The sequence below is a fragment of the Arachis hypogaea genome, chromosome 19 (genome assembly GCF_003086295.3).
Source record: "Arachis hypogaea cultivar Tifrunner chromosome 19, arahy.Tifrunner.gnm2.J5K5, whole genome shotgun sequence".
NCBI classification, from domain to species: Eukaryota; Viridiplantae; Streptophyta; class Magnoliopsida; order Fabales; family Fabaceae; genus Arachis; species Arachis hypogaea.
The window spans coordinates 101,085,425-101,097,070 of record NC_092054.1 but is presented as its reverse complement, the minus strand read 5'-3'; the positions used below and the strand labels follow the sequence as shown (position 1 = coordinate 101,097,070).

Sequence of the window (11,646 nt, the reverse complement as noted above, 5' to 3'; positions counted from 1 at the left end):
ATGCAATTTCAATTCAAATGGCTAATTTATAATGCAAGAAAGTGCATAAAACTAAATGAAAACAAGAGAAAAAGACTAGTGAAACTAGGCTAAGATGACTTGTCATCAGCGGCTAACTAGATAATTAGCTACAGGTGCATACCAAGGGGCTACCTCGGATACTGCTTGTAGGTTATCAAATGGGAAATTATTAGCTATAGGAGTGGGGTCATCTAAAATGTGCTCAAAGTGACTCAAGTGGTCTGCCACTAAATTCTGGTTACCACTCCTATCCTTAATTTCTAAATCAAATTCTTGTAATAGCAGTATCCAACATATAAGCCTTGGTTTGGACTCCTTTTAGCTAATAGATACTTTAGAGCTGCGTGGTCTGAGTACACTACTACCTTCGTACCAAGTAAATAGGCTCGGAATTTATCCAGAGCAAAAACAATAGCAAGAAGCTCTTTCTCAGTAGTAATGTAATTGGACTGTGCTGCATCTAGAGTTTTAGAGGCATAAGCAATAACAAAAGGATCCTTACCTTCACGCTGAGCCAATGCTGCTCCTACTGCATGGTTGGAAGCGTCGCACATTATTTCGAATGGCTGGCTCCAGTCCGATCCTCTCACAATTGGAGCTTGAGTCAGGGCGGTCTTCAGCTTATCAAATGCTTGTTTGCAATCTTCACTGAACTCGAACTCAATATCCTTCTGCAGTAGTCTGGATAAAGGAAGTGCCACCTTACTGGAGTCCTTAATGAATCTCCTGTAAAAACCTGCATGGCCAAGGAATGAGCGGACTTCCCTCACAGAAGAGGGGTAAGGTAAACTAGAAATAACATCCACCTTTGCTGGATCTACAGAAATGCCAGTATTAGACACAACATGTCCTAGTACAATCCCTTGTTTAACCATAAAGTGACATTTTTCAAAATTTAATACAAAGTTTGTACTGACACATCTATCTAATACTCTAGATAATCCATCTAAGCAAAGGCTAAAGGAATCGCCATAAACACTAAAATCATCCATAAAAACTTCCATACAGTCCTCAATAAGATCAGAGAAAAGACTCATCATGCACCTTTGGAAGGTAGCTGGTGCATTGCACAAGCCAAAGGGCATTCTCTTGTAAGCATAAGTCCCAAAAGGACATGTAAAAGTAGTCTTTTCCTGATCCTCAGGAGTTATATGAATCTGGAAATAACCTGTGTAACCATCTAGAAAACAATAATGTGATTTACCTGACAGGTGATCCAGCATTTGATCAATGAATGGAAGAGGATAGTGATCCTTACGGGTTGCTTGGTTGAGGCGTCTGTAGTCAATGCAGACCCTCCAAGTGTTCTGTACTCTGGTTGGTATGAGCTCTCCATGCTCATTCTTCACTGTAGTGACTCCAGACTTCTTTGGTACTACTTGTACTGGGCTTACCCATTCACTGTTTGAGATGGGATAGATGATATCTGCCTCCAGTAGTCTGGTCACTTCCTTTTTGACAACCTCTAAGATAGTGGGGTTCAGTCTTCTCTGGGGTTGACGAACGGGCCTTGCTCCCTCTTCTAAAAATATTCTGTGCTCACATACTTGAGGGTTGATACCTACTATATCTTCCAAACTCCACCCAATTGCCTTCTTGTGCCTCCTCAACACCCTTAGTAACTGCTCTTCTTGTTGAGAAGTGAGTTTCCTTGCAATGATAACTGGACACTTTTGCTTGTCCTTAAGGTAAGCATATTTGAGGTGTAGAGGAAGGGGTTTTAATTCTAACTTCTGGTCATGGTCAGGCTCTGGGGTTGTTTGGAGCTGGCAACAATGGGAAAGCACTGTCATTGTCCTCTGAGAATGTCCCCACACTTGGACCTTGTCCTGTGTGCTTCTCCTCTAATTCCTCCTGGTGAACTTCAGCTACAGTTTCATCTATGATGTCACACTGGAAGATAGAATGATCTTCTGGAGGGTGCTTCATAACTCCATTCAGGTTGAAACTTACTAATCGGCCATCAATTTCAAAAGAGTATGTTCCTGAAAAAGCATCCAATTTGAACTTTGGTGTCTTCAGGAATGGTCTTCTAAGTAGGATTGATGATGGTTTCTCTGAGTCATTTTGGGGCATCTCCAGAATATAAAAATCAGTGGGGAATGTAAGTCCCTTAATGCCCACTAATACATCTTCAGCAACTCCAACCACTATAATAATGCTTTTATCTGCTAACACAAAACGAGTTGCCGACCTTTTTAAGGGAGGGAGCCTCAAAATATCATATATAGACAAAAGCATTATACTCACACATGCTCCTAAGTCACACATGAAGTCAGAAATTATCACACCACCAATAATACAATTAACTATACAAGGACCTGGGTCACTACACTTTTTAGGTAAACCTCCCATTAAAGCAGATATGGAACTACCTAAAGGAATAGTTTCTAATTCATTAATTTTGTCTTTATGTATACATAAATCTTTTAGAAACTTTGCATATTTAGGTACCTGTTGAATAACATCAAAAAGAGGAACAGTTACCTCAACCTTTTTGAATATCTCTACCATTTTGGGATCCGGTTCCAACTACTTCCTGGGCTTCCTTGCAAGTTGTGGAAATGGGATAGGAGTGATGTCTTCTGCAGTATCTGCGCCCTATGGTGCTTCCTCCTGTGGTTGAACTTCTTCTTTTTCAGCTATGTCCTGTATGTCCTCTTCCTCTTCAGCATCTTCTATTTCCACGACCTCTTCAGTTGAGGTGTGTTCTGGTAGACTTGGCTCCTCCTGATTCCTCTCCTGCAGTGTGGTTTCAGACCTCAAGGTGATGGCATTAATGCCACCCTTGGGATTGGGTAATGGTTGAGAGGGAATTCCACTGGAGCTCAAAGGTTGGTTATTGGAGTTATTCATTGATCCAATCTGTGAGACAAGAGCTTGCAAAGTAGCGTTCAGACCATTTAGAGTGGCATTAATGTTATTTTCCATGGTCTGTTGTCTCCGATCGATAGATTGTAGTAAATCATCATTAGAAGATGAGGAAAGATAAGTAATTTGAGAAGTCTGCTGTTGGATATTCTGTGGTCCTTGGGACTGTCTTAAGTGAGGTGCTCTATAAGGCTGGTTCTGGTTCTGCTGCCTGTTGTTGTTATTATTCCACCTCTGATCTCCCTGATTTTCTCTGCCTCCTCTGTTGTTGTTGTCCCTCCAATTCTGGTTAGAATTGTCCTGCCATCCATGGTTGTAGTTGCCACCTTGATTGTACCCTTGGTTGGGGCGGTCATAGAAGTTATGAGTGGCTGCCACGGTGTTGTCTTCCTGCTGGAGCTGCGGACATTCATCAGTATAGTGGCTATAATCAGCACAGATTCCGCAAACTCTCTGTGGGACTAACTGTTGGTTTTGCTGTGGTGGAGAAGGTTGAGCTTGCTGAACTTGTTGTTGATTCAATTGCATCTGTTTCAGCAAGTTGGTCATTTCACGGCTTTTGAACGGCCTTGTTTCTGCCTGTGATTCCGAGTAGATTCAGCTAAGTCGCTGATCAATTGCCATGCCTCGTTAGTGGTCTTGTACTTTTTCATAGACCCATTGCTAGCACTTTCCAATGTGGTCTTATCTTGGGGCCTCATGCCCTGTGTGACGTAACCGAGTAACACTATCTTGTCAATTATATGGTGGGGGCATGCTTCCAGAAGATTATTGAAGCGCTCCCAATATTCATAGAGAGTCTCAGATTCATCCTGAACAATCATGGAAATGTCTTTCCTCAGTTTATCAGTAACTTCAGCTGGAAAGAGCTTTTCCAAAAATTCTCTTCTGAGTGTATCCCAGTTGGATATAGTTGCTACGGGTTGAGTGTAGTCCCACTCTCTTGCCTTTCCCTCAAGAGAAAACGGGAAGGCTTTCAGCAAAATTGAAGTTTTATCTGCACTATCACGCCTGACAGTAGAACAGGCTGCTTGAAAATCTCTCAGGTGCTTGATAGGCTCTTGAGCAGGCAAGCCATGAAACTTGTGCATCAAATTGAGCAGTGCGATCTTTATTTCAAAGTCTGTAGCCACCGCTGGGTGATGCGCTTGAAATGGTTGCATTGTAAAATCAGGGGCTCCAGCCTCCTAGATAGTAACTCTCCTAGCTGCTGCCATGTTACCTGCACGTAAATCAACCAAATCAGTAGAATGGGGGCTGGTTTCTTTCTTAAGTGACGTTTTAGATCCGCCCTCAGAGAGGACTAACCGACGCCGAGCTTGCCTTATTCGTGAAATAGTTCTTTCAATCTCAGGATCGAATACTAGCAAGTTTGGATCAGGAAGTGAACGCGTCATCTAACGAAAGAAACAAGCAGCTCATGGTAGCAAGATAAAATAAAATGCAAATAAATAAAATCCAATTAATAACTTTAGTACTCTGATGAGCGGATATTTTATACGCTTTTGGGGTTAATTTCATATAGTTTTTAGTGTGTTTCAGTTAGTTTTTAGTTTATTTTCAGTAGTTTCTAGGAAAAATTCATATTTCTGGACTTTACTATGAGTTTGTGTATTTTTCTGTGATTTCAGGTATTTTCTGGCTGAAATTGAGGGAGTTGAGCAAAAATCTGATTCAGGCTGAAAAAGGACTGCTGATGCTGTTGGATTCTGATCTCTCTGCACTCAAAGTGGATTTTCTGGAGCTACAGGACTCCAAATGGTGCGCTTCCAATTGCGTTGGAAAGTAGACATCCAGGGCTTTCCAGAAATATATAATAGTCTATACTTTGCTCAAGGATAGACGATGTACACTGGCGTTCAACGCCAGTTCCATGCTGCAGTCTGGCGTCCAGCGCCAGAAACAAGTCACAAAGTAGAGTTCAACGCCAGAAAAGGATCCAAAGCTTGCGTTGAACGCCCAAAACAGTCCTATGCACGTGATTAGCTTAAGCCTCAGCCCCAGCACACACCAAGTGGGCCCCAGAGGTGGATTTTTGTACCATCTATCATGGTTTGTTCATTTTCTGTAAACCTAGGTTACTAGTTTAGTATTTAAACAACTTTTAGAGGTTTATTTCGCATCTCATGACATTTTAGATCTGAACTTTGTACCTTTGACGGCATGAGTCTCTAAACTCCATTGTTGGGGGTGAGGAGCTCTGCTGTGTCTCGATGAATTAATGCAAGTATTTCTGTTTTCCATTCAAACATGTGTGTTCCTATCTAAGATATCCATTCGCACTTCAATATGAATGTGATGAACGTGACAATCATCATCATTCCTCCACGAACGCGTGCCTAACAACCACTTACGTTCTACCGTAGAATGAATGAATATCTCTTAGATCTCTTAATAAGAATCTTCGTGGTATAAGCTAGATTGATGGCAGCATTCAAGAGAATCCGGAAAGCCTAAACCTTGTCTGTGGTATTCTGAGTAGGATTCAGGGATTGAATGACTGTGACGAGCTTCAAACTCACAAGTGCTGGGCGTAGTGACAGACGCAAAAGGATAGTAAATCCTATTCCGGTACGAATGAGAACCTGCAGATGATTAGCCGTGCGGTGACAGCGCATCTGGACCCTTTTCACTGGAAGGATGGATGGTAGCCATTGACAACGGTGATCCACCAACACACAGCTTGCCATAGGAGGACGTGCGTGCGTGAATCAGAGAATAGAGGAAAGCAGAATTTCAGAAGACAAAGCATCTCCAAAACTCCAACATATTCTCCATCATTGCATACAAGTATAAATTGTGTTCTGCCCTTTTATTCCTTGCAATCAAATTTGATAAGTGAATTATTTTATTGTTTTCCTGACTAAGAGTTACAAGATAACCATAGATTGCTTCAAGCCAACAATCTCCGTGGGATCGACCCTTACTCACGTAAGGTATTACTTGGACGACCCAGTGCACTTGCTGGTTAGTGGTACGAGTTGTAAAAAGTGTGGTTTACAATTCGTGCACCAAGTTTTTGGCGCCGTTGCCGGGGATTGTTTGAGTTTGAACAACTGACGGTGACTCTTGTTGCTTAGATTAGGAAATTTTTGTCTTTTGGGTCAGAGTCTTTTATTTTCTTTTCAAAAATGTTTCAAAAAAATAATTTTTCTATTAAATCTCGTGCCAAACTTTAAGTTTGGTGTTTTCTTGTTGATTTTCCTTTGTTTTTCGAAAATTTTATTTTGGTTTTCTAAAAATTTTAAGTTTAGTGTTCTTTCTTCATGTTCTTGTGTTCTAGTGAGTCTTCAAAGTGTTCTTGAGTTTTCCTTGTGTCTTGATCTTAAAATTTTTAAGTTTGGTGTTCCTTGGTGTTTTCCCTCCAAAATTTTCAAAAACAAGGAGCATTAGATCTGAAAATTTTAAATCTTGGGCTATCTTATTGTTTCTCTCTTTCCTCTTTGAATTCAAAAATATCTTTTCTCTCTATTTTTAAAACAAATTTTCGAAATTTATTTTTAAAAAAAATTCAGATTTTTTTTCAAAATTTAAAATCTTTCTCAAATCATATCTTTCTCAAAACTTCCTGACCACTTTCTCTCTCCTCATTTTTTCGAAAATCTTCACCTATTTTTATTTATTTTATTTTAATTTATTTTATTTTCGAAATAATTAAATAAATAAATAAATAAATAAAAATAAAATTTTTTATTTTACATCATCTCCCTTTCTCCATCATGGATCTAAGTGGAAATGAACAGTCCAGGAGGACTCTGGGGTCATATGCTAACCCCTCTACTGCTTCATACGGGAGTAGTATCTGCATACCCTCCATTGGAGTCAGTAGCTTTGAGTTGAATCCTCAGCTCATTATCATGGTGCAGCAAAGCTGCCAGAATTTCGGTCTTCCACAGGAAGAACCTACGGAGTTTCTGGCACAGTTTTTACAAATTGCTGACACAGTACATGATAAGGAAGTAGATCAGGATGTCTACAGATTATTACTGTTTCCATTTGCTGTAAAAGACCAAGCCAAGAGGTGGTTAAATAACCAACCTAAGGCTAGCATAAGGACATGGAAACAGCTGACAGAAAAATTCCTGAATCAATACTTTCCTCCAAAACGGATGACACAGCTAAGGCTGGACATCCAAGGCTTTAAATAAGGAGATAATGAATCTCTTTATGATGCCTGGGAGAGATATAGAGAGATGCTACGAAAATGCCCCTCTGAAATGTTTTCAGAGTGGGTTCAGTTAGACATCTTCTATTATGGGCTTACAGAAAGAGCTCAGATCTCCCTAGATTACTCAGCTGGTGGATCTATCCACATGAGAAAGACAATTGAAGAAGCTCAAGAGCTCATTGATACAGTTGCTAGAAATCAGCATCTGTACCTAAGCAGTGATCCTTCCATGAAAGAAGAGGCTAAAACAGTAACTGCTGAACTCAGTCCTGTAGAGCAAGCTGCTGAATTCAATCAGCAATTGGATTTTCTAACAAAGCAGTTAGCTGAATTCAAGGATAAACTACAAGAGACAAGGATGACTAATATAAACATGGAAGTACAATTAAAGCAAACAAAGCAGCAGCTGTCAAAACAAATAACAGAAGAATGCCAAGCAGTTCAATTAAGAAGTGGGAAAGCACTAAATACCCCACTTCAAGGCAGCAGGAAACCAAGAAATGAGCAAACCACCCAAAATCCATCTGAGGACAGTAAGAGCCCAGGGAAAAATAATTCTGGTGCTGAAACGCCAGAAGTTGGGTCGAAGGCTGGCGCTGAACGCCCAGACCATGCTCAAGACTGGCGTTCAATGCCAGAAACAAGCAAGGATCTGGCGTTGAACGCCCAAAAGAAGCACAGTTCTGGCGTTCAAATGCCAGGAACAGATGAGGAGCTGACGTCTAACGTCACTCCAGCTTCTAACTCTGGCACTCAATTGCCAGTGAGGGATCAGACACACACAAGTGCTGATAACAACCCATCTAAAAAGGCTTCTTCAACCACTTCTGTAGGAAATAAACTTACAGCAACTAAGGTTGCGAAATATAAAGCCAAGATACCTTATCCTCAAAAACTCCGCCAAGAGGAATAGGATAAGCAATTTGCTCGCTTTGCAGATTATCTCAGGACTCTTGAAATAAAGATTCCATTTGCAGAGGCACTTGAGCAAATACCTTCTTATGCCAAGTTCATGAAAGAGATCTTGAGTCATAAGAAGGATTAGAGAGAAACTGAAAGAGTTCTCCTCACTGAAGAATGCAGTGCAGTCATTCTGAAAAGCTTTCCTGAAAAGCTTAAAGACCCTGGGAGTTTTCTGATACCATGCACGTTAGAAGATAATTTCACCAAGACAGCTTTATGTGATCTTGGGGCAAGCATCAACCTAATACCTGCATCCACTATCAGAAAGCTTGGTTTAACTGAAGAAGTTAAACCAACCCGGATATGTCTCCAACTTGCTGATGGCTCCATTAAATACCCATCAGGTGTGATTGAAGACATGATTGTCAGAGTTGGGCCATTCGCCTTTCCCACTGACTTTGTGGTGCTGGAAATGGAGGAGCACAAGAGTGCCACTCTCATTCTAGGAAAACCCTTCCTAGCAACTGGACGAACTCTCATTGATGTCCAACAGGGGGAAATAACCCTGAGAGTCAATGATGATGAGTTTAAGTTGAATGCTGTCAAAGCCATGCAGCATCTAGACAAATCAAAAGACTGCATGAAAGTTGATCTTATTGACTCCTTGGTAGAAGAGATCAACATGGCTGTGAGTCTCGAATCAGAGTTGGAAGACATCTTTAAAGATGTTCAACCTGATTTGGAGGATTCAGAGGAAATGAAAGAGCCTCTGAAATTTCCTCTGGAAGAGGAAAAACCTCCTAAACCCGAGCTCAAACCATTACTACCATCCTTGAAATATGCATTTCTGGGAGAAGGTGACACTTTTCCAGTGATCATAAGCTCTGCCTTAAATCCACAGGAAGAGAAAGCACTTATTCAAGTGCTAAGGACACACAAGACAGCTCTTGGGTGGTCCATAGGTGACCTTAAGGGCATAAGCCCAGCTAGATGCATGCACAAAATCTTATTGGAGGATAATGCTAAACCAGTGGTTCAACCACAGAGGCGGCTAAATCCAGCCATGAAGGAAGTGGTGCAGAAAGAGGTTACCAAATTACTGGAGGCTGGGATTATTTATCCTATTTCTGACAGCCCCTATGTGAGCCCTGTCCAAGTTGTCCCCAAAAAGGGAGGCATGACAGTGGTTCATAATGAAAAAAATGAACTGGTTCCTACAAGAACAGTTACAGGGTGGCGCATGTGTATTGACTACAGAAGGCTCAATACAGCCACCAGAAAGGATCATTTTCCTTTACCATTCATAGACCAAATGCTAGAAAGACTGGCAGGTCATGATTATTACTGCTTTTTGAATGGCTACTCAGGCTATAACCAGATTGCAGTAGATCCCCAGGATCAAGAGAAAACAGCATTCACATATCCATCTGGAGTGTTTGCTTATAGAAGGATGCCATTTGGGTTGTGTAATGTGCCTGTAACCTTTCAGAGATGCATGCTCTCTATTTTCTCTGATATGGTGAAAAAATTTCTGGAAGTCTTCATGGTTGATTTCTCAGTATATGGAGACTCATTCAGCTCCTGTCTTGATCACCTGAAACTAGTTCTAAAAAGATGCCAAGAGACCAACCTGGTTTTAAACTGGGAAAAATGTCACTTTATGGTGACTGAAGGGATTGTCCTTGGGCATAAAATTTCAAACAAGGGAATAGAGGTGGATCAAGCAAAAATAAAGGTAATTGAAAAATTATCACCACCTGCCAATGTTAAGGCAATCAGAAGCTTTCTGGGGCATGCAGGATTTTATAGGAGGTTTATAAAGGATTTTTCAAAAATCGCAAAACCTCTGAGCAATCTGCTAGCTGCTGACACGCCATTTGTGTTTGACACAGAGTGTCTGCAGGCGTTTGAAACGCTGAAAGCCAAGCTGGTCACAGCACCAGTTATTTCTGCACCAGACTGGACATTACCATTTGAGCTAATGTGTGATGCCAGTGATCACGCCATTGGTGCAGTACTGGAGCAGAGGCATGACAAGATTCTGCATGTCATTTATTATGCTAGCCGCATTTTAAATGATGCCCAGAAGAATTACACAACCACAGAAAAAGAATTGCTTGCAGTGGTTTATGCCATTGACAAGTTTAGATCATACTTGGTAGGATCAAAGGTGATTGTGTATACTGACCATGCTGCTCTTAAATATCTACTCACAAAGCAGGATTCAAAACCCAGGCTCATAAGATGGGTGTTGCTTCTGCAAGAGTTTGATATAGAAATAAGAGACAGAAAATGGACAGAGAACCAAGTGGCGGATCATCTGTCCCGGATAGAGCCAATAGAAGGGACGTCATTCCCCTCTCTTGAAATCTCTGAGACCTTTCCGGATGAGCATTTGTTTGCCATTCAGGAAACACCATGGTTTGCAGACATTGCAAACTACAAAGCTGCAAGGTTCATTCCCAAGGAGTACAGCAGGCAACAAAAGAAAAAATTAATTACTGATGCAAAGTACTACTTGTGGGATGAACCCTATCTCTTTAAGAGATGTGCAGATGGCATAATCCGTTGGTGTGTGCCTAAAGAAGAAGCACAAAGGATCTTATGGCATTTCCATGGGTCACAATATGGAGGGCATTTCGGAGGTGAGCGAACAGCCACCAAGGTCCTCCAATGTGGCTTCTACTGGCCTACACTCTACAGAGATTCCCGAGAGTTTGTACGTAACTGTGACAGTTGCCAGAGAGCTGGTAATTTGCCTCACAGTTACGCCATGCCTCAACAAGGAATCTTGGAGATTGAGTTGTTTGATGTATGGGGTATTGATTTCATGGGGCCTTTCCCACCATCATACTCAAACACTTATATTCTGGTGGCAGTTGACTATGTATCAAAATGGGTTGAGGCCATTGCCACACCTACCAATGATACTAAAACAGTGCTGAAGTTCCTCTAGAAACATATATTCAGCAGGTTTGGTGTTCCCAGGATACTAATCAGTGATGGGGGCACTCACTTCTGTAACAAACAGCTTTACTCTGCCATGGTTCGGTATGGGATTCGCCACAAGGTGGCGACTCCATATCATCCACAGACAAATGGGCAAGCTGAAGTCTCTAACAGAGAACTAAAAAGAATCCTGGAACGGACTGTAAGTACCCGTAGAAAGGATTGGGCACGAAGCTTGGATGATGCTCTGTGGGCTTACAGAACAGCATTCAAGACTCCTATAGGGACCTCTCCATACCAACTTGTGTATGGTAAGGCATGCCACCTGCCCGTGGAACTGGAACATAAAGCCTACTGGGCAACCAGATTCCTAAACTTTGATGCCAAATTAGCTGGAGAAAAAAGATTGCTCCAGCTAAATGAGCTAGAGGAATTCAGATTCACTGCTTTCGAAAATGCCAAGTTTTATAAAGAAAAATAAAAAAAGTGGCATGACAAAAGCTGTCATCTAGAATCTTTGAACCAGGACAAAAGGTTCTGTTGTTTAACTCTAGGCTCAGGCTATTCCCCGGGAAACTGAAGTCCCGGTGGAAGGGACCGTATATGATTACAAGTGTATCACCATATGGTTATGTGGAGCTTTAAGATATTGATTCTGACAAGAAGTTCATTGTTAATGGACAGAGAATCAAGCACTATCTTGAAGGCAATGTTGAGCAAGAGTGCTCAAGGCT

At 41.3% G+C, this 11,646-nt stretch overlaps 1 non-coding gene across 1 annotated transcript; it reads left to right on the top strand.

Annotated features, from left to right (window-relative positions):
- The first annotated feature begins 3,630 nt into the window (after positions 1-3,630).
- LOC112780904 (small nucleolar RNA R71) lies at positions 3,631-3,737 on the top strand. Its single transcript, XR_003191711.1, has one exon. It is a non-coding gene; the product is annotated as a small nucleolar RNA R71 (small nucleolar RNA).
- Positions 3,738-11,646: the final 7,909 nt, after the last annotated feature.